This window comes from Giraffa tippelskirchi, chromosome 12 (genome assembly GCF_054371585.1).
Source record: "Giraffa tippelskirchi isolate mGirTip1 chromosome 12, T2T-mGirTip1v1.2.pri, whole genome shotgun sequence".
Classification (NCBI taxonomy): domain Eukaryota; kingdom Metazoa; phylum Chordata; class Mammalia; order Artiodactyla; family Giraffidae; genus Giraffa; species Giraffa tippelskirchi.
This window is the reverse complement of record NC_137286.1, coordinates 107,624,903-107,644,325: the sequence shown is the minus strand read 5'-3', so window position 1 is coordinate 107,644,325 and position 19,423 is coordinate 107,624,903. Positions and strand designations below refer to the sequence as shown.

Below are 19,423 nucleotides of genomic sequence, written 5' to 3'. Positions count from 1 at the left end.
ATCAGATAATTAACTAGCATAGAAAGGTTAATTCCAAATCCAGGTTACTGCAAAATAATTGCTATAAATACCAATCATAATTTATTTAAACATAAGTTGACTATATTAAACAAAGACCAAAAGCCCTTTCTTTGTTTTAATTAATTATTTAATTTTAATTGGAGGATGATTATTTTACAATATTGTGATGGTTTCTGCCATACATCAACATGAATTGGCCATAGGTATACATGTGTTCCACCTATCCTGAACCCCCCTCCCACCTCTGTCCCCACCCTATCCTTTTATGTTGTTTCAGAGCACTGGCTTTGGGTGTCCTGCTTCATGCACTGAACTTGCACTGGTCATCTATATTACATATGATAATGTATATGATTCAATGCTATTCTCTCAAATCATCCCACCCTCGCCTCTCCCACTGAGCCCAAAAATCTGTTTTTACATCTGTGTTTCCTTTGCTGCCCTGCATGTAGAGTTGTTGGTATTATCTTTTGAAATTCGATATATATGTTAACATACAGTATTTGTCTTTCCATTTCTGATAATTCATTCCATATAATAGGCTCCAGGTTCATCGACCTTGTTAGAACTGACTCAAATGTGTTCCTTTTGATAGCTGAGTATTATTCCTTTGAGGATATACACCACAACTTCCTTATCCATTCATCTGCAAATGGACATCCAGGTTGCTTCTATGTCCTAGCTATTGCAAATAGTGTTTCAATCAACACTGGGGTATATGTGTCTCTTTCAATTCCGGTTTCCTCAGGGTATATGCCCATCTGTGGGATTACTGTGTTGGATAGCAGTTCTATTCCCAGGTTTTAAGGAATTTCCACACTGTTCTCCATAGTGGCTGCACCAGCTTGCATTTCCACCAACCGTGGAAGAGGGTTCCCTTTTCTCCACACCCTCTCTAGCATTTATTGTTTGTAGAAACTTTGATGGTGGCCATTCTGACCAGTTTGAGATGATACCTCATTGTGGTTTTCATTTGCATTTCAGCAACAGTTAGAACTGGACATGGAACAACAGACTGGTTCCAAATAGGAAAAGGAGTACGTCAAGGTTGTATATTGTCACCCTGCTTATTTAACTTATATGCAGAGTACATCATGAGAAACGTTGGGCTGGAAGAAACACAAGCTGGAATCAAGATTGCCAGGAGAAATATCAATAACCTCAGATATGCAGATGACACCACCCTTATGGCAGAAAGTGAAGAAGAACTAAAGAGCCTCTTGATGAAAGTGAAAGAGGAGAGTGAAAAAGTTGACTTAAAGCTCAACGTTCAGAAAACTAAGATCATGGCATCTGGTCCCATCACTTCATGGGAAATAGATGGGGAAACAGTGGAAACAGTGTCAGACTTTATTTTTGGGGGCTCCAAAATCACTGCTGATGGTGATTGCAGCCATGAAATTAAAAGACGCTTACTCCTTGGAAGGAAGGTTATGGCCAACCTAGACAGCATATTTAAAAGCAGAGACATTACTTTGCCAACAAAAGCCCGTCTAGTCAAGGCTATGGTTTTTCCAGTGGTCATGTATGGATGTAAGAGTTGGACAGTGAAGAAAGCTGAGCACTGCAGAATTGATGCTTTTGAACTGTGGTGTTCAGAAGACTCTTGAGAGTCCCTTGGACTGCAAAGAGATCCAATCAATCCATCCTAAAGGAGATCAGTCCTGGGTATTCGTTGGAAGGACTGATGTTGAAGCTGAAACTCCAGTACTTTGGCCACCTCATGCGAAGAGTTGACTCATTGGAAAAGACCCTAATGCCAGGTAGGATTGGGGGCAGGAGGAGAAGGAGACAACAGAGGATGAGATGGTTGGATGGCATCACTGACTCGATGGATATGGGATTGGGTAGACTCTGGGAGTTGGTGGTGGACAGAGAAGCCTGGCATGCTGCAATTCATGGGGTTGCAAAGAGTTGGACACGACTGAGCGACTGAACTGAATAATGCGTGATGGTGAGCATCATTTCTTGTGTTTACTAGACATCTGTATGTCTTCTCTGGAGAAATTTCTGTTTATATCTTTTGCCCATTTTTTGATTAGGTTGTTTGTTTTTCAAATGTTGAGCTGCACAAGCTGCTTATGTATTTTGGAGATAAATTATTTGCCAGTTATATCATTTGCTCTTATTTTCTCCCATTCTGAAGCCTGTCTTTTCAAATTGCTTATAGTTTCCTCTGTTGCGCAAAAGCTTTTAAATTTAATTAGGTCACATTTGTTTATTTTGTTTTATTTCCATTATTCTGGGAAGTGAGCATAAAGGGTCTTGCAGTGATTTATATCAGAGAGTGTTCTGCCTATGTTTTCCTCTAAGAGGTTTATACTTTTTGGTCTTACATTTAGGTCTTTAATTCATTTTGAGTTTATTTTTGTGTATGGTGTTAGAAAGTGTTCTAGCTTCATTCTTTAATGTGTAGTTGACCAGTTTTCCCAGCACCACTTGGTGAAGAGACTATCTTTTTTCCATTGTATATTTTTGCCTCCTTTGTCAAAGATAAGTTGTCTAAAGGTGTGTGGATTTATCTCTGGACTCTATTTTGTTTCATTGATCTATATTTCTGTCTTTGTAACAATACCATACTGTCTTGATGACTGCAGCTTTGTAGTATTGTTTGAAGTCGGGAAAGTTGATTTTTCCAGTTCCCTTCTTCTTCCTCAAGATGCTTTGGCTATTTGGGGTCTTTCGTGCTTCCATACAAATTGTGAAACTATTTGTTCTAGTTCTGTGAAATATACCATTGATAGTTTGATAGGAATTTCATTGAGTCTATAGACTGCTTTGGGTAGCATACTCATTTTCACTGCATTGATTCTTCCAATCTAGGAACATGTTATATTTCTCCACCTATTTGTGTCATCTTTTATTTTTTTACCAGTGTTTTATAGTTTTCTCTATACAGGTCTTTTATTCCTTTAGGTAAATTTATTCTTAAGTATTTTATTCTTTTCATTGCAATGGTGAATGTGATTGTTTACCTAATTTCTCTTTCTGATTTTTTATTGTTAGTATATAGGAATGCAAGGGATTTCATTGCATTAATTTTATATCCAGCAACTTTATGATAGTCATTGATTAGCTCTAGTAATTTTATGGTGGCATCTTTATTGTTTTCAAGCAGTGGATCACGAAGGAGACCTGGGTTCAATCCCTGGGTCAGGAAGATCCACTGGAGAAGGAAACAGCTGCCCACTGCAGTATTCTTGCCTGGAGAATTCCATGGGCAAAGGAGCCTGGTGAGCTACAGTCCATGGGGTCACAAAGAATCAGACACAATTGAGAGAATAACACTTTCACATAACTTTTTGTTGCTGTTGTTCTACTTAACACAGATTCTGGGTTGAAGCCAAGAGGCCATGCTTAAAAATCTCATCCAAACTGGGATAATTGGATGATCTCTTTCAGGGATTTAGAATTAGTCTGCCCTCATGGCTAGAAATGAAGATTATTATTGTGTGGGTTGAACACAGTGGGTCATGTGTGCATAAAAAAATTACACAGAACAAGTTAGCTGTTTATCTTTAAAAGCAGAGAAAGAGGCAAGATCTTGACTCCTTGTAGAAGTCCTGAGAGATTAGCTGCCTTGGTTTGCAATTTTCATTCTTGTTTCTATTCCTGGTTCATTAGACTTAGATGTTTGTTTGTTTGTTTTTTTCTGTCTTGGTGTTGCAGTGTAATTCTACATATTATAAACTGATAGCCAATCAAGCACACACAGAAAAAGTAGGAACTATTCTTGAAAAAATAATTATCTTCTGTTACTCAGTGCAGAGAAACTTACCTCTTACCTCTGACACTTACAGTTACTTTGATGAATAATTCTGTATTGACCTGGAGCATTTTCAGATCTAAAAATTGAGCTTTCTATAGTGTGTGTTAGTCATTCAGTCATGTCTGACTCTTTGCGACCCCATGGACTGCAGTACACCAGGCTCCCCTGTCCTCCACTATCTCCCGGAGTTTGCTCAAATTCTTATACATTGAGTATGTGATATTATCTAACTATTTCATCCTCTGCTACCCTCTTCTCCTCTTGCCTTTAATCTTTCCCAGCATGAGGGTCTTTTCTAACAAGTCGGCTCTTTTCATCAAGTAGTCAAAGTATTGGAGCTTCACCATCATCTTTTCAATGAATATTCAAGGTTGATTTCCTTTAAGATTGACTGGTTTGATCTCCTTGCAGTTCAGGGGACTCTCAAGAGTCTTTCCAACACCATGATTTGAAAGCATTAATTTTTCATCACTCAGCCTTCTTTATGATCCAACTGTCACATCTGTACTTGACTACTGGAAAAACCATAGCTTTAACTATATACAACTCTGTTGGCAAAGTGATGTCTCTGCTTTTTAATATGATGTCTAGGTTTGTCATAGCTTTTCTTCCGAACAGCAGACGTCTTTTAATTTCATGGTTGCAGTCACTGTCTGCAGTGATTTTGGAGCTCAAGAAAATAAAATCCACTTTTTTCCCCTTCTCTTTGGCATGAAGTGATGGGACTAGATGTCATGACCTTAGTTTTTTTGAATTTTGAGTTTCAAATCAATTTTTCACTCTCCTTTTTCACCTTCATCTAGATGCTCTGTAGTCCCTCTTCAATTTCCACATTTAGCATGGTATCATATACATAGCTGAGGTTCTTGATATTTCTCCAGGCAACCTTCATTCTAGGTTGTGATTCACCTAGCCCAGTATTTTGCTTGATGTACTCTGCATATACACTAAATAAGTAGGGTGACAATGTTTAGGTATCCCAATTAAATTCTCAGATGGTGGATACATGATTCTCTACTTCAGTTGAAAGATCAGAGGATAAGATTTAAGTTTAGAAAACACTTACATGTATTATATGAAAGGAGAGGAGTTTAGAAATCATGTACATGAATGGTATGTACAACCATGCCACTTCAAAAAAATAATATAGAAAAAAATCCATTGATTGAGAAGGAAAGAGAATCCAGGGCTCATGTAATGAGTAGAAAATATTTGAATGCTAAGGGGAGCTGAGAGTAGCTAACAAAAACAACTGAGAAGAAAAAGAAAGTACACACTTTTAGTGGAGTATCAAGCGATTTTCAAGAAACAAGAGAATCACAGAACCAAGGAGAAATGAAATGTGTAAGACCCCAGAAGTCATTTGAACAATGATATAAAATGAAGACAAATTATAACTGGAGTTGGTAACATAGAGATTGTCAGCTAAAGTGATGGAAATGGAATAATTTTGCATTGTTTTAAACTCAAATTTGAGATTTTTAGCTAAACTCAGTTGTTATCTTTCTACAGTACTTCAAAATATGTGTTATTATGAAAGTCAGTAAAAAAAAAGGAGAGAAGGAATTTAAATGCTTGTGATGACAATAAATGAATAAAATGGTAAAATGGAAGACCAGGATATGTAATTAGCATAAGGCTAGAAGTGAGAACGGGAGAAGGCAATGGCACCCCACTCCAGTACTCTTGCCTGGAAAATCCCATGGACAGAGGAGCCTGGTAGGCTACAGTCCATGGGGTCACTAAGAGTTGGATATGACTGAGCGACTTCACTTTCACTTTTCCCTTTCATGCACTGGAGAAGGAAATGGCAACCCACTCCAGTATTCTTGCCTGGAGAATCCCAAGGACGGGGGAGCCTGGTGGGCTGCCGTCTATGGGGTCACACAGAGTCGGACACGACTGAAGTGACTTAGCAGCAGCAGCAGAAGTGAGAACATGAAAGAGAGCATAGATTACTAAAAATGTGATAGAGGTACGTATATTAAGAAAAATGAAAATCTTTCTTCCTGTGTGTCACCTTCATTTTCACACAGAACACTTTACTTCTGATGCTTCTGTCACCAAATGCATAAGGAGTTATTCCCTACCAAGCAATTCTCTGAGACACAAGCTGAATGTTGTATAATTTACCTTAATTCTGAAAGTGACTACCTGTAGTGTCAGATTCAACAGGTTAAGAAATTAGTCCCACAAGACTGTCCACTTCAATTCCAGTCACAAGTATTAAGTCTCAAGGTTGCCTAACACTTCTGTTTTACTTGACTAGATAGGTCCTGGAGGTTCCCAGGGCCCCTCCTCACATTCAACTAGTTTGCTAGAGGAGCTCATGGAATCTAGGGAAACATACTTATGTACTTATGTTTACTGTTTATTAAAGGATACGGTAAAGAATACAGATGGGCAGCCACATGAAAAGATACATAAACAGAGATCTGGGAGGTTCCTGAGCTCTTCAGTCCCTGTAGAGTGGGGAAGCATCACCATCCTGGTGTGGCTGCTTTTACCAAAATGAAGCCTCTCCAAACTCCATACTATTGGAGTTTTTATAGAGGCTTCCTCACAGTAGGAATGATCAACTACTAGAGAAGTATAGAGGGGCTAAAAATTCCAAAATTTAAATTACAGCTTGGTCTTTCTAGTGACCAGTTCCCATCCAGGAGTCCATCAAGAGTCACCTCATTAGTACAAATGATGCCCCTAATGCTTTTACTACTTTTGAAATTACAGGGTTTTTAAGAGCTCTGTGCCAGGAACTAGGTGCAGAGGCAAATACATTTTTTTTAATATCTCACTGTTTTGCCAAAGTTTTCACTTTCATCTCAGGTTCAAAGGATTTGTTAACAAAATAAGCCAAACATTATATACAAACAAATAATACAAATATTTATTTTAGAATTGTAGAGCTTTCAATAAACTAACATTAAAAGAAAAGAGAAATAGAAACCACAGAGAATACATCACCAAATTTGGTTTTGACCAACATCCAGACTTAAACAGCACTGGGAAGTCCCAAGTCATAAGACATCTGGAGTCCCAATTGGGAAAAGGTCCCAGGCAGTGTGTTAGCTCTGTGGGTGAGACTTCAAAGATTGCAGTTTGGGGTTCCCACTTATAATCCAAGGATGATGCAAACTGATATCATCATCAATCTGTGATCAAATTGCAAGCCTGTTTTCATGTTACTACTGCTTGTTCTGTCTTGTAAAACTTGGAATATTGTTAAGTCTGGGGCTTGCTTGGCCAGGCTTCCTCCAGAAACTCAACAATTTCAATATTATTTCCCTATCTTATCTGTCATTTTGCAAGTCTTACACTCACAGCAGGCAGTCACTCCTGGTCACTCCTAGTCAGGGCAGTGTCCAGGCAAGTTAGAAGCAAGGTCAGAAGCCTGCTCTGCTCTTTTGCCTCTGAAACCTGGAAAAGACTTCTTCTATTTTATTTCGCTAACACTCACGTCAAGGAACAGAAGTTTCTAATGAATTGAAATAATTATCAGAATGGAATTGCTAAATCAATTAAATTGTAAGGAAAGATATTATTGTCAGAAATAAGTGTGGTTGAAATAAAGATTTTGCAAGAGTTGGAGTAATTGAAGGTGTTAAAAGATAGAATAAGACTAAGAGAAATAAAGGTAAAAATGTCAAAAAATGGAAACTCTAACTTCTGGTTAGAACATAGAAGTTGTCAACTAAAATAAAAATGTACAACATGATAGCTGTAGTTTCAGTTTTATTTAAGGATTCACTGAGGACTGTAGCCTGGGAGATAGTCTGTCACATAGTTCTGAAGAAGTGCTCCAAAGAGGGAAAAGGGGAGGTCAGCATATATGCTATTTTGAAGAAGGGGTACCTCTAATCAAGTACATATCTCAGTAAATTCTAGTCATGAGGAGTAGATATCTCAATTAATGATTTTAGTCATTTCCTAAGTAAAAGGAGGTACAAAAAAAATGGGTTCATAAAATTTTGTTCCAAAAATGCCTATCTGAAGGCCTGCAGTGCCATTTTTTTTCCCCAAAGCACAGAATGCCTCCTTCTTGATCTCTGTTCTGAACTCTTTTCAGGGTGTGTTGAAGTTCAGCTACTGCAGTGGCTGATGATTAAATCTCTGTAGAGCTGGATTGTTGTGGTCTTTTACAGACTGAGACCTGGGGACCAGAGTCGACGAAAAGAAAGAGAGAAAAAGAGAGAGAGAGAGCAGTATCTCTCGGATTACGTGGAAAACCAATAAAGCCCATTCACAGGACTAGTACGGCTCACGAAGGCACAGGGCGTCCTCTCAAGGAGGTCTTGAAAGCTTGGGCGAGAAAGTGAGCTCGGTAGGCTTCCATGCTCCAAAGAAAATGAGGACAGAAAGAAGGACGCGGGGGACCCAAGTCTCTAGTGGAACAAGGGTATTTTATTAGCAGAAATGCATGCTTATATATCTTCAGTAAAATGCTTACTCAGCCATTACAAAGAATGAAATTCCACCAGTTGCAATAAAATGGATAGTCTAATACATACAAGGTCGCTGAAGAGAGTCACTGAAGGGAGTCACCGAAAGGAGTCCAAGCAGATGCCCTTTCCCATGATCTCAGGCCTGAGAATTGCATGCAGCTATACTCGTTCCTGTATTCCAGGAACTGACAAGGAACAGAGAGTCCTTGAGAAATGGCACACAAAGGAAGAAAAATGCAACATATTGGATACCGTAAAGTTTAACGTCCCCTGACACTGGATGGCAAGCTTTAGTTGGCAAAGTTTGAAGAAATTTTTACTCCAAATCTATGAATTCAAACAATTTGGACAATCCACAAAATTATAGGTTTAAAAAAAGAATCAGTGATCTGAAGATTAAGAAAAATGTAAATGAACTAAATTTTAAACCAGGATGAGGCTCTTCTAGGAGAGAAAGAAAGAAAAAAAGTGAAGTTACTCAGTCGTGTCCCACTCTTTGCGATCCCATGGACTGTAGCCTACCAGGTTCCTCCATCCATGGGATTTTCCAGGCAAGAATACTGGAGTGGGTTGCCATTTCCTTCTCCAGGAGATCTTCCAGACCCAAGGATTGAACCCGGGTCTCCCGCATTGTAGGCAGACGCTTTACAGTCTGAGCCACCAGGGAAGCTCTCTTCTCTAGGAGAGAAGAGAACAACAGTTCTTCTACCCTCTGATGAAATAATGCATGAATAAAAAATCTGACAACAATGAGGCTAAGGAGAAACCAGTTGCTAACTAAACCTCTTATTAACATCGATGATGTGTAACCTGATATAACAGAGTAGAGTGCCAATGAAGCTTACCTCCAGTGTGATTAATTATATATCTACCAGTTTGTCCCCAAGACTCTTCATTGAGTGTCAGGGGTATTGCATTAAATGTAGGATGTAGGATAAGAGAGTTGAAAAAAATCACCTTCATTCATCTGGAATCTCCCCAAAACCAAGATATCTATATTTGTGAAGGAAGTTGAAGAAAAATGTTTTAGAAAGGGGAATAGAATGAAATATTCTTAGTTTAAAAAACTAGGATCATGGCATCCGGTCCCATCACTTCATGGCAAATAGACAGGGAAACAATGGAAACAGTGACAGACTTTATTTTATTTTCTTGGGTTCCAAAATCACTGCATATCGTGACTGCAGCCATGAAATTAAAAGACACTTGATCCCTGGAAGAAAAGTTATGACCAACCTAGACAGTATATTAAAAAGCAGAGACATTACTTTGCCAACAAAGATCCATCTAGTCAAAGCTATGGCTTTTCCAGTAGTCATATATGGATGTGAGAGTTGTACCATAAAGAGAACTGAGCACCAAAGAATTGATGCTTTTGAACCGTGGTGTTGTAAAAGACTCTAGAGAGTCCCTTGGACTGCATGGAGATCAAACCAGTCCATCCTAAAGGAAATCAGTCCTGAATATTTATTGGAAGAATTGATGCTGAAGCTGAAATTCCAATCCTTTGGCCACCTGATATGAAGAACTGACTCCTTGAAAAAAAAGCCTGATGCTGGCAAAGATTGAAGGCGGGAGGAGAAGAGGACGACAGAGGATGAGATGGTTGGATGACATCACCAGCTTGAGGACATGAGTTTGAGCAGGCTCTGGGAGTTGGTGATGGATAGGGATGCCTGGTGTGCTGCAGTCCATGGCATCACAAAGAGTCCAACATGACTGAGCAACTGAACTGAACTGAACTAATAGAATAAAGAGGACATAATATAAATAGTAATACAAGGGAACAATAATATCTGAAGTACATGCTAGGGAGTAAAGAAAAACAAATAATCTTTATTTTGAAGAATTAAAGAGGAAATAATTTCCATAATGAACATTCAATTTATGTCTAAGACAAAATGAAGCCAACTTTCAGAGAGATTATTGAAGATATTAGAAACTATAGATAATATTCTCTAATTTAAGGTGGACACAGATTGAGTTTGTGACAGTGGGAAAAGAGGAATATTGAGTCCAAGTGAAAGAGGAAATGAGTGGTATGAGGATTCATATCTGGTGTTGATACATATCTTTACTGCTTTCTTTAGATTTCCTGTAATAATCAAGTTAGCATAAAATACTAGGCATAAAAATATTAGTCTTAATAGTATCTTAGCAATTAGAGTTTACATCATTTACCTAAAATATATACATTCACTGGGTATCTATTTCTTCATTTTACAGAGCTGTGTTTATTTGATGGTTGTGGGAAGCTTAATAAAAAGCTTAATAAAAAGTGAAGATGTTCAGAAAATATTAATATTCACTGAAAAACCCAATCACAGATTGCTAAAAGTTACCATAGAAGGCTCTGTTAATTTCTCTACCCAGTAGTCATATGCACAGTTTCCCACCACAAGTATGTGTCTCTCATCACCTCAATGTAGACATTTTCCTCAGCGCTCTGAGATTCTTTGGATAATACCTTAGCCTCCCCAATTTCAGTTGAGATATTTATGAGACAAGATCAACATGGTCCCCAGGGAGATCTCGCTCCAGTGGCCCAGAGTGGTAAATTATCTATTTATATAAATTTTGTTGGTTTTTCTCCCTTGCCTGTATCATTTTTTTTCCACTTTGTTTCTTGGCTTCTCAGAAGATTCACTTGTATAAAATTCCTTGGCCCAGAGTTGATTTGGAGGAGGTGAGGGTTGGGAAATTTTCAGAGTAGGGAGGATTTAAATTAAGAAAGAGAGGACAAATCTTGAAGGTAAATAAATGTAAGAAATCCATGGCAAAATTTGAAAAAAAAAAAAAGAAAAGGAATTGTTCATTAAATATAATTATATATTATTTATATTAAATTTATACACAAAAATTGGACACTTAACTCATAGGATGTACCAATTAAATAGAAGTGGGTAAAATATTTAATAAAAAATATAAACAAAAAATCTTGCAAGAAAATATTTAAGGACTTCAGAAACTTTTGGGATGGTGATAAAGATGGTGATATGGATGGTGATAAAGAAAAAAGTAAATGTATTTGACTCCATAAATTGTATAAATAAAAAATATAAACAAAAAATCTTGCAAGAAAATATTTAAGGACTTCAGAAACTTTTGGGATGGTGATAAAGATGGTGATATAGACAGTGATAAAGAAAAAAGTAAATGTATTTGACTCCATAAATTTTATATATACTTATAAATATATACATATAATATTTACAAATGAAATCAATAGGCACATCACATATCTGAGGTTGTATGTGGACTTATACTGCAGTAATTTAGAATATCTAATTATATCATGTGACTCAGATGGTAAATAATATTCCTGCAATGCAGGAGATTCCAATTCAATCCCTGAGACAGGAATATCCCCTGGAGAAGGGGATAGCAATCCACTCCAGTATTCTTGCCTGGAGACTCTCATAGACAGAGGATCCTGGCAGGCTATAGTTCCATGGGGTCGCAAAGAGTTGGACATGACTGAGCAACACTTTCACTTTCTTTCTTCAAGGAGTTCTCAAAAAGAACAAAAAATTCAGCACCTATTTATGAAAAAAATTCCCCAGAAAGTGGGCATAGAGGAAAGAAACCTCGACATAATAAAGACCATATATGACAGACCTACAGATAACATCATACTCAATTGTGAAAAGCTGAAAGCATTTCCTCTAAGACCAGGAACACGACAAGGATGTTCACTCTTGCCACTTTTATTTAACATAGTTTTAGAAGCTGTAGCTATGGCAGTCCGAGGGGAAAAAAAGAAATAAAAGGAGTCCAAACTGGAAAAGAAAAAGGGAAACTGTCACTGTTTGCAGGTTGACACAATATTATACATAGAAAATCTGAAAGTTGCTACCAGAAAGTTAATGATTTTTGTAATTGCATTGTAGTTAATTGCATTTTGATAATCGTACTTTATTTTGTAGTCTTTATCACCATGTAAAATAGTATATACTTAACTGATTTATATGTTTATTTATTAGGCTTTTCCTCATTAGAATGTGAGTTTAATAAAAGCCAAAATTTTTGTCTAATTGATTTGCCACTATTGCCTCAGAACTTACCACACTGCATAATAGTGTTAAGTGGAAAAATGACCCTGCCTAATGGACTTTGCATTTGAACCACTTCTTTTTTAAATTAAGCTTAAATTTGCATGATATAAATTACCCTTTTTGATCAGATTTATAAATTTTTGACACACACATCAATCATGTAAACATCACCACAATAAATAGTTCTTCCTTGCCAATTTTTATATTCCCTCTTCTCATTCTCACTTCTAAGCAAACTTTTTTGCCCTTATAATTTTGTCTTTTCCAGAATATCATATAAATAAAATCACTTAATACATTGTTCTTGATGTTAATTTGTTACATTTTTAACACTAAATAACATTCGTTTGTATGTATACACTCATCTAGTTTATTCATCAACTTGTGGATAGTCAATTGTTTTTAATTTTTTTTCTATTGTTTATAAGGTGACTCAGAGATAAAGAATCCGCCTGCCAATGCAGGAGATACCAGAGATGTGAGTTCGATCCCTGGGTTGAGAAGATCTTGTGGAGAAGGAAATGGAAACCCATTTCAGTATTCTTGCCTGGAGAATCCCACGGACAGAGGAAGTTAGTGGACTACAGCCCATACGGTCGCAAAGAGTCGGACACAACTGAGAACACACAGATATATTAAACTAATCCACATTCACATACAAAGTTTTTTTGTCAGCATATGCTTTCATTTTTCTTGGATCATCCATATGAATAGAATGGCTGTCTCATATGTGTATGTATAACTAGATGAAACACTTCAGTTTACAAAGTGGTTGTGCCATTTTAAACTCTCATCAGCTGTACATAAGAGTTCTAGTCACTGCACAACTTCACTCTCATTTGTAAAGAACTTAAAATAGCTAAAACAATTCTCAAAAAGAAAAACCCACTTGAATTTCTCATACTATCTGATGTGCATGCATGCTCAGTCACTCAGTTGTGTCCGATTCTGCAACCCCATGAACTGTAGCCCACCAGGCTCCTCTGTCCATAAGATTTTCCCAGGCAGGAGTACTGGAGTGGATTGCCATTTCCTCTTCCAAGGGATCTTCCCAACCCAGGGATCAACCAATGTCTCCTGTGTCTCTTGTATTGTAGGTGGATTCTTTACCTGCTCAGCCATCAGAAAAGCCCTATATATACATACATATATTTCAGACATTTCAAAATCTGTATTTATATCTAAATAGTTTCTTTTCTCAATATCTCAGTTACATACCATATAGTAAGAAATTTAGAGAGGTATAGAATTTGTAAAGCTTACTCATTACTATTAAATATCATATATCAATTGATATATGAAATCAATATCGTATATCTAGTGCTTGTGCAATATTTACATGAACCTAAATGTAATATTTTTAGTTGGTTGATCTAGGAAAATTTCTATGGCCAAATCCACAGTACAATGTTAAAGTTCTATCTGGTTCTCAGGTACAGCTCCCTGTCAGCACAACTTTGACCTAATAGCTTAGCAAGATCTCACCAGTGTCAAATCACTCTCCTGTTTAGCTTTTCAATCATGCTCTCACTAAGCCTGGCCAACATGATATAATTTATTTTTTACAGCATTATAGAATTTCGAGACATGACTTTTTCCACTTAAGCTAGTGTTAAGTCTCAGATATAGTTTTCAAGGGATCACCAGAAACACTTTTATTTAACTTGTGAAAGTTCAAAGTCATGAGGTTATTTCTCATTCAACTGAATCTGTTCCTAGTGAACCTTAAAGAGTTAGCCACAAAACGGCATAGAGGAATCTTATTAAAAATTATTTTTTCTACTGAAGTTCAAGAAAAAAATCTAAAACTAAAGCCATATTTGATAGATTGTTTATAGGAAAGGATCACATCATTTCCTGCACTTGGAGGCCATACTTGTGTATTATGAAGTCCAATATTATGTTGCTATTAGTGACATAAAATCTAAGTTATACAAAGTAACTTTTAAAAAATTCATAACATTCTGTTAAAAGAAATAACATAAAGAATATTTGCTATATGTTTCCACGAAAACTAATGTGCTCACACAAAAAATGGCATGCCCATTATTTCTCGTAAAATATATCTGATTAATATTAGATTGATTCAAAACCAAAAGAAGCTGGGAAAGTTTAAAACTTAGTAAATGTCTCAAGATTAGGATTAAAATAATAAGAAGCTACTATAAAATTTTTGGAGCTGGCTTGGATTATGCACACCCTTTCATCTTTCAGCATGGTGTCTCATCTGAAATTAAAGAGCTCTGATTAAGAGCTTAAAAATACGTTTCTCAAATTAGTATATGAAGAGCTACCATTTTATAGAAATGAGATTATTTATATCACTGTAAAATGATCATTTGAAAAAATAACTACATTTTTATGAATGTATAATACATGTATCCTGGAATGCAGTCTTGAAGTCAAAGTTGATCACTCACATAATATATATGAATAAATTTGAGGTGTTGAGTTCTTTATCATTCTTGAAGCTCCAGACTAAGCTGAGTGATGTTTTCTAATTGCTTTATGACTTTCAAAGAAAATTTTACAGGCTTAGATAACTTCTATTGAATCTGAGAAATAATTTTTTTCCCCACAAAGTCTCAATTGATCTAACCGAATCTCTGAAATTCTCCTAGAAACAGTCATATTTTGAGTGAATAAAATAAACCTTTTATCTACTTAGTTTTTAAAATTCAGACATAGAGACATAGTCTGTTTTAGTTAATATCAAGTTTTATAGTTTGATTATCAATATTAAAACTCAGTCATGAAGAACAAAGCCAATGTAAAAATCTGAAGACTCCTGAAGTACTTTTCTCTTCATTTTATTTTACAGTTGCAAAAAGGGGGGGGAAATCACCTCATGGAAAATATAAGCCCTCAGGTGCTTTTAAATATGTTCTATAGAAGATGGCGTATTTTATACAAATTCATGAAGAAAAAAAGTACTACAGTTTAGTTCTGCTTTTAAAAAGGAAATTGATCAAGGTAGTGGAGTAAAAGGCCATGAAGCTCCCCTTCCTTATGAACACATAAAATACATATCTACATGTGGAAAAATTCTCACTAATAGGTAAGTGGAAACTGAAGAAAAATTACTTTACAATCAAGCCTGTAAGAACGATATACATGTAACCAAACAGGTAAGAAGAGAAGGATTCAAGCTAGGAGCTCTGCCCCTCAGAGGGAGTACAAAGGATAGAAGTGATTACATGCCCTGGGGAGTGAGTGGTTCTAGCCATAATTTGGGCACCCAAGTCCTGAGTCCGACTGAAGGGAAATAAGCCCCCTTGGTTGGTTGAAAAAGTGCTGGGACTAACAGTAGGACAGTGGGAAGCTTGAATTCTGCTCATGAGGTGCAAGGACTTGTTGACTTCCCTGCAGCAGGGCAGAGAGAGGTCTGTTCTGGCAGCTCCCCAGTCACATGAATGCTCTAGCCATGTTCACTCTGTGTCACAGCATTGTATTGATCGGGGACAACCACAACCTGGGAGAAGATTTGACCATAGGATGCAGAGGCTGCCTGGTCTCAGGTGGTATCTGGGTGGAGCAGCAGTAGCCATTGTTGGCATTTCCTCAAGCAGTGCCTCAGAGGCTGCCCAGATTTCTGATGGTGGCTGCTGTTCAACCAGAGGTAACCCCCGGTACACACTGAGAGTTTATACAAATACAAACCATGCCTGCCTTGAGGACTGTTCAATAATAGAGCAGGGGTGGCAGAAGACTGGGAAAAGTGATCAGATATGAGGGGGAAAAAAGGCGCTTGCACCAGATGTTGTGTCTGAGCAGAAAAGGGAAACAAGTTTGGCCTTTGTACAGGCAGTACAGTGGAGGCAGCTCAGATCTCTGTCTGTACATAATAATAGCCCATAAAAGTACGCATGGGCCCCTCTAGCTTTAGCAGTACTCCAATCTCATGTAGGAGTGTCAGTGGAGGGAGAAGGGGAAAATATACGCTTAGAGGAAAACAGACACCTTGGATCTGGCCTCAAGGCTTCTGGTCCAGGAAATTGGGATAGCCTATGACACTGATAAGGGTATGACAGCCACTAAACCCAGGAGAAGTCCTGCCTCAGACCTGACCGTAGAACTAACCTTCCATTTCCACCCCTGAAAGTGAAAGTGTTAGCCGCTGTCATGTCTGACTCTTTGCCACCCCATCGACTATATAGCCTGCCAGGTTCCTCTGTCCATGGAATTCTCAGGCAAAAATACTCGAATGGGTAGCCATTCCCTTTTCCAGGGGTCTTCCCAACCCAGGGATTGACCCTGGTCTCCTGCATTGCAGGTAAATTCTTTATCATCTGAGCCACCAAGGTGATAGCTTCCAGTACACCCTGAGGAAATACATGACTTGCATCTATAAGTCCAGCTGTCCCACCAAAGGCTTTGGGAGCATGCAATCTCTTTAGAAATGCTCCCATGTATGAACACAATAGGTAACTGAGTTAATCATGAGTTAATCTATAAGTTAAACATAGAGCCAGAGAAGTTAAGCAAAATGAAAAGGTAGAAGAACTACTCTCAATGAAATTAATGAGTGGCTCAGGACAAGAGATGGAGTGCAGGGGGAGATTTAAGTTAGCATATCTCTTTATTGCTTGCTTCACGTTATTTGCTCCAGGAAGGGGTCATTCATATAATAAAAACAATGCAACTTCTATCATGTTGACATCTTCTACAGGTATAGATACTATCTCTGGATTTGCACAACTAGTTTTTCCTTTCACTTCTTCCGATGTGACTGAATGGCTCCCACTCTGTGCTACCTGGACATACCTCGTACACTTTGTTGGCTTTCCTTTCCCATGCCTCCCAGAGATATGTAAATTCTCTTCCTAACCACTTCCTATGTTACTCCAATTGTTTTTTCTGATTAAAACAGCGATACTTAAATTCACAGGTATTTCAGTGAGGTTAAGGACTTTAATTGCACAATTGCACTCATCTCACATACTAGCAAAGTAATGCTCAAAATTCCCCAAGCCAGGCTTCAACAGTACATGAACTGTGAACTTCGAGATATTCAAGCTGGATTTAGAAAAGGCAGAAGAATCAGAGATCAAATTGTCAACATCCGTCGGATCATCAAAAAAGCAAGAGAGTTCCAGAAAAACATCTACTTCTGCTTTATTGACTACACCAAAGCCTTTGACTGTGTGGATCACAACAAACTATGGAAAATTCTGAAAGAGATGGGAATACCAGACCACCTGACCTACCTCCTGAAAAATTTGTATGCAGATCAAGAAACAACAGTTAGAACCAGATATGGAACAACAGACTGGTTCCAAATCTGGAAAGGAGTACATCAAGGCTGTATATTGTCATTCTGTTTATTTAACTTATATTCAGAGTACATCATGAGAAATGCTGGGCTGGAAGAAGCCCACACTGGAATCAAGATTTCTGGGAGAAATATCAATAACCTCAGATATACAGATGACACCACTCTTATGGCAGAAAGCAAAGAATAACTAAAGAAACTCTTGATAAAAGTGAAAGAGGAGAGTGAAAAAGTTGGCTTAAAACTCAACATTCAGAAAATGAAGATTATGGCACCTGGTCACATCACTTCATGGCAAATAGATGGGGAAACAATGGAAACAGTGACAGAGTTTGTTTTGGGGGGCTCCAAAATCACTGAAGATGGTGACTGCAGCCATGAAATTAAAAGACGTTTGCTCCTTGGAAGAAAAGCTATGACCAAAGTACACAGCATACTAAAAGCAGAGATTACTTTGCCAGCAAAGGTCCATCTAGTCAAAGCATGTTTTTTCCTTTAGTCATGTATGAATGTGAGAGTTGGATCATAAAGAAAGCTGAGCACCGAAGAATTGATGCTTTTGAACTGTGATGTTGGAGAAGACTCTTGAGAGTCCCTTGGACTTCAAGGAGATCTAACCAGTCAATCCCAAAGGAAATCAGTCCTGAATATTCATTGGAAGGACTGATGCTGAAGATGAAGCTGAAGCTGAAGCTCCAATACTTTGGGCACCTGATGCGAAGAACTGCAGCTGCTGCTGCTGCTAAGTCGCTTCAGTCGTGTCTGACTGTGCGACCCCATAGATGGCAGCCCACCAGGCTCCCCCATCCCTGGGATTCTCCAGGCAGGAACACTGGAGTGGGTTGCCATGTCCTTCTCCAATGCATGAAAGTGAAAAGTGAAAGTGAAGACACTCAGTCATGTCCGACTCTTAGTGACCCCATGGACTGCAGCCTACCAGGCTCCTCCGTCCATGGGATCTTCCAGGCAAGAGTACTGGAGTGGGTTGCCATTGCCTTCTCCAATGCAAAGAACTAACTCACTGGAAAAGACCCTGATGCTGAAAATATTGAAGGCAGGAGGTGAAGGGGACGACAGAGGATGAGATGGTTGGATGGTATCACCGACTCAATGGACATGAGTTTGAGTAAGCTCAGGGAGTTGGTGATGGACAGGGAAGCCTGGTGTGCTACTGTTCATGGGGTCACAAAGAGTCGGACACAACTGAGCAACTGAACTGAACTGAACTGAAGGACTTCAACATTTTCTAAATTTATTCTCCACTCTGACACACATATATCTTACATTTATAACTGGGGATCTTGAAGTTGCTGCTTCTTGATATTCTGGTTTTCTCAGTCCACTAAAAGTTGAGACTATCAGTGAGATGTCCCAGGATCATGGTCTGTGGGGATAATTAAGTTGTTAATGTGTGGCAAGACTATTTTATGGCACAGATATGAGACATCACATATCCTTAAAGCATGTAAAGACTTAACTCCTATTGACCTATATTTCCAAGAATACTATTTTTTATAGATAACCATCAAGAAACTACTCTTCTCACTATTCTGTAACAATATAAATGGAAAGAGATAATTTGAAAAAGAATACATGCATGTATATTTATAAATGAACCACTTTGCTGTACACCTGAAACCAACACAACATATTAATCAACTATGCTCCAATATAAAATAAAAATTTTAAAAAGAATATATTACTTTTTCAAAAGAAAGAAAGAGGAAACAAGTTTGCAGGCACATAAGGACTTTCCCGGAGAAGGCAATGGCACCCCACTCCAGTACTCTTGCCTGGAAAATCCCATGGATGGAGAAGCCTGGTAGGCTACAGTCCATGGGGTCGCTAAGAGTCGGACACGACT

At 37.9% G+C, this 19,423-nt stretch overlaps 1 long non-coding RNA gene across 1 annotated transcript in view; it reads right to left on the bottom strand.

The window, feature by feature from the left end:
- Positions 1–18,943, bottom strand: part of LOC145529233 (uncharacterized) — a 43,136-nt gene extending 24,193 nt beyond the window's left edge. Inside the window, exon 1 of the long non-coding RNA XR_014071055.1 lies at positions 18,844–18,943. This is a non-coding gene — a long non-coding RNA (uncharacterized LOC145529233). The remainder of the gene's footprint in view (positions 1–18,843) is intronic.
- Between the last annotated feature and the right edge of the window lie 480 nt (positions 18,944–19,423).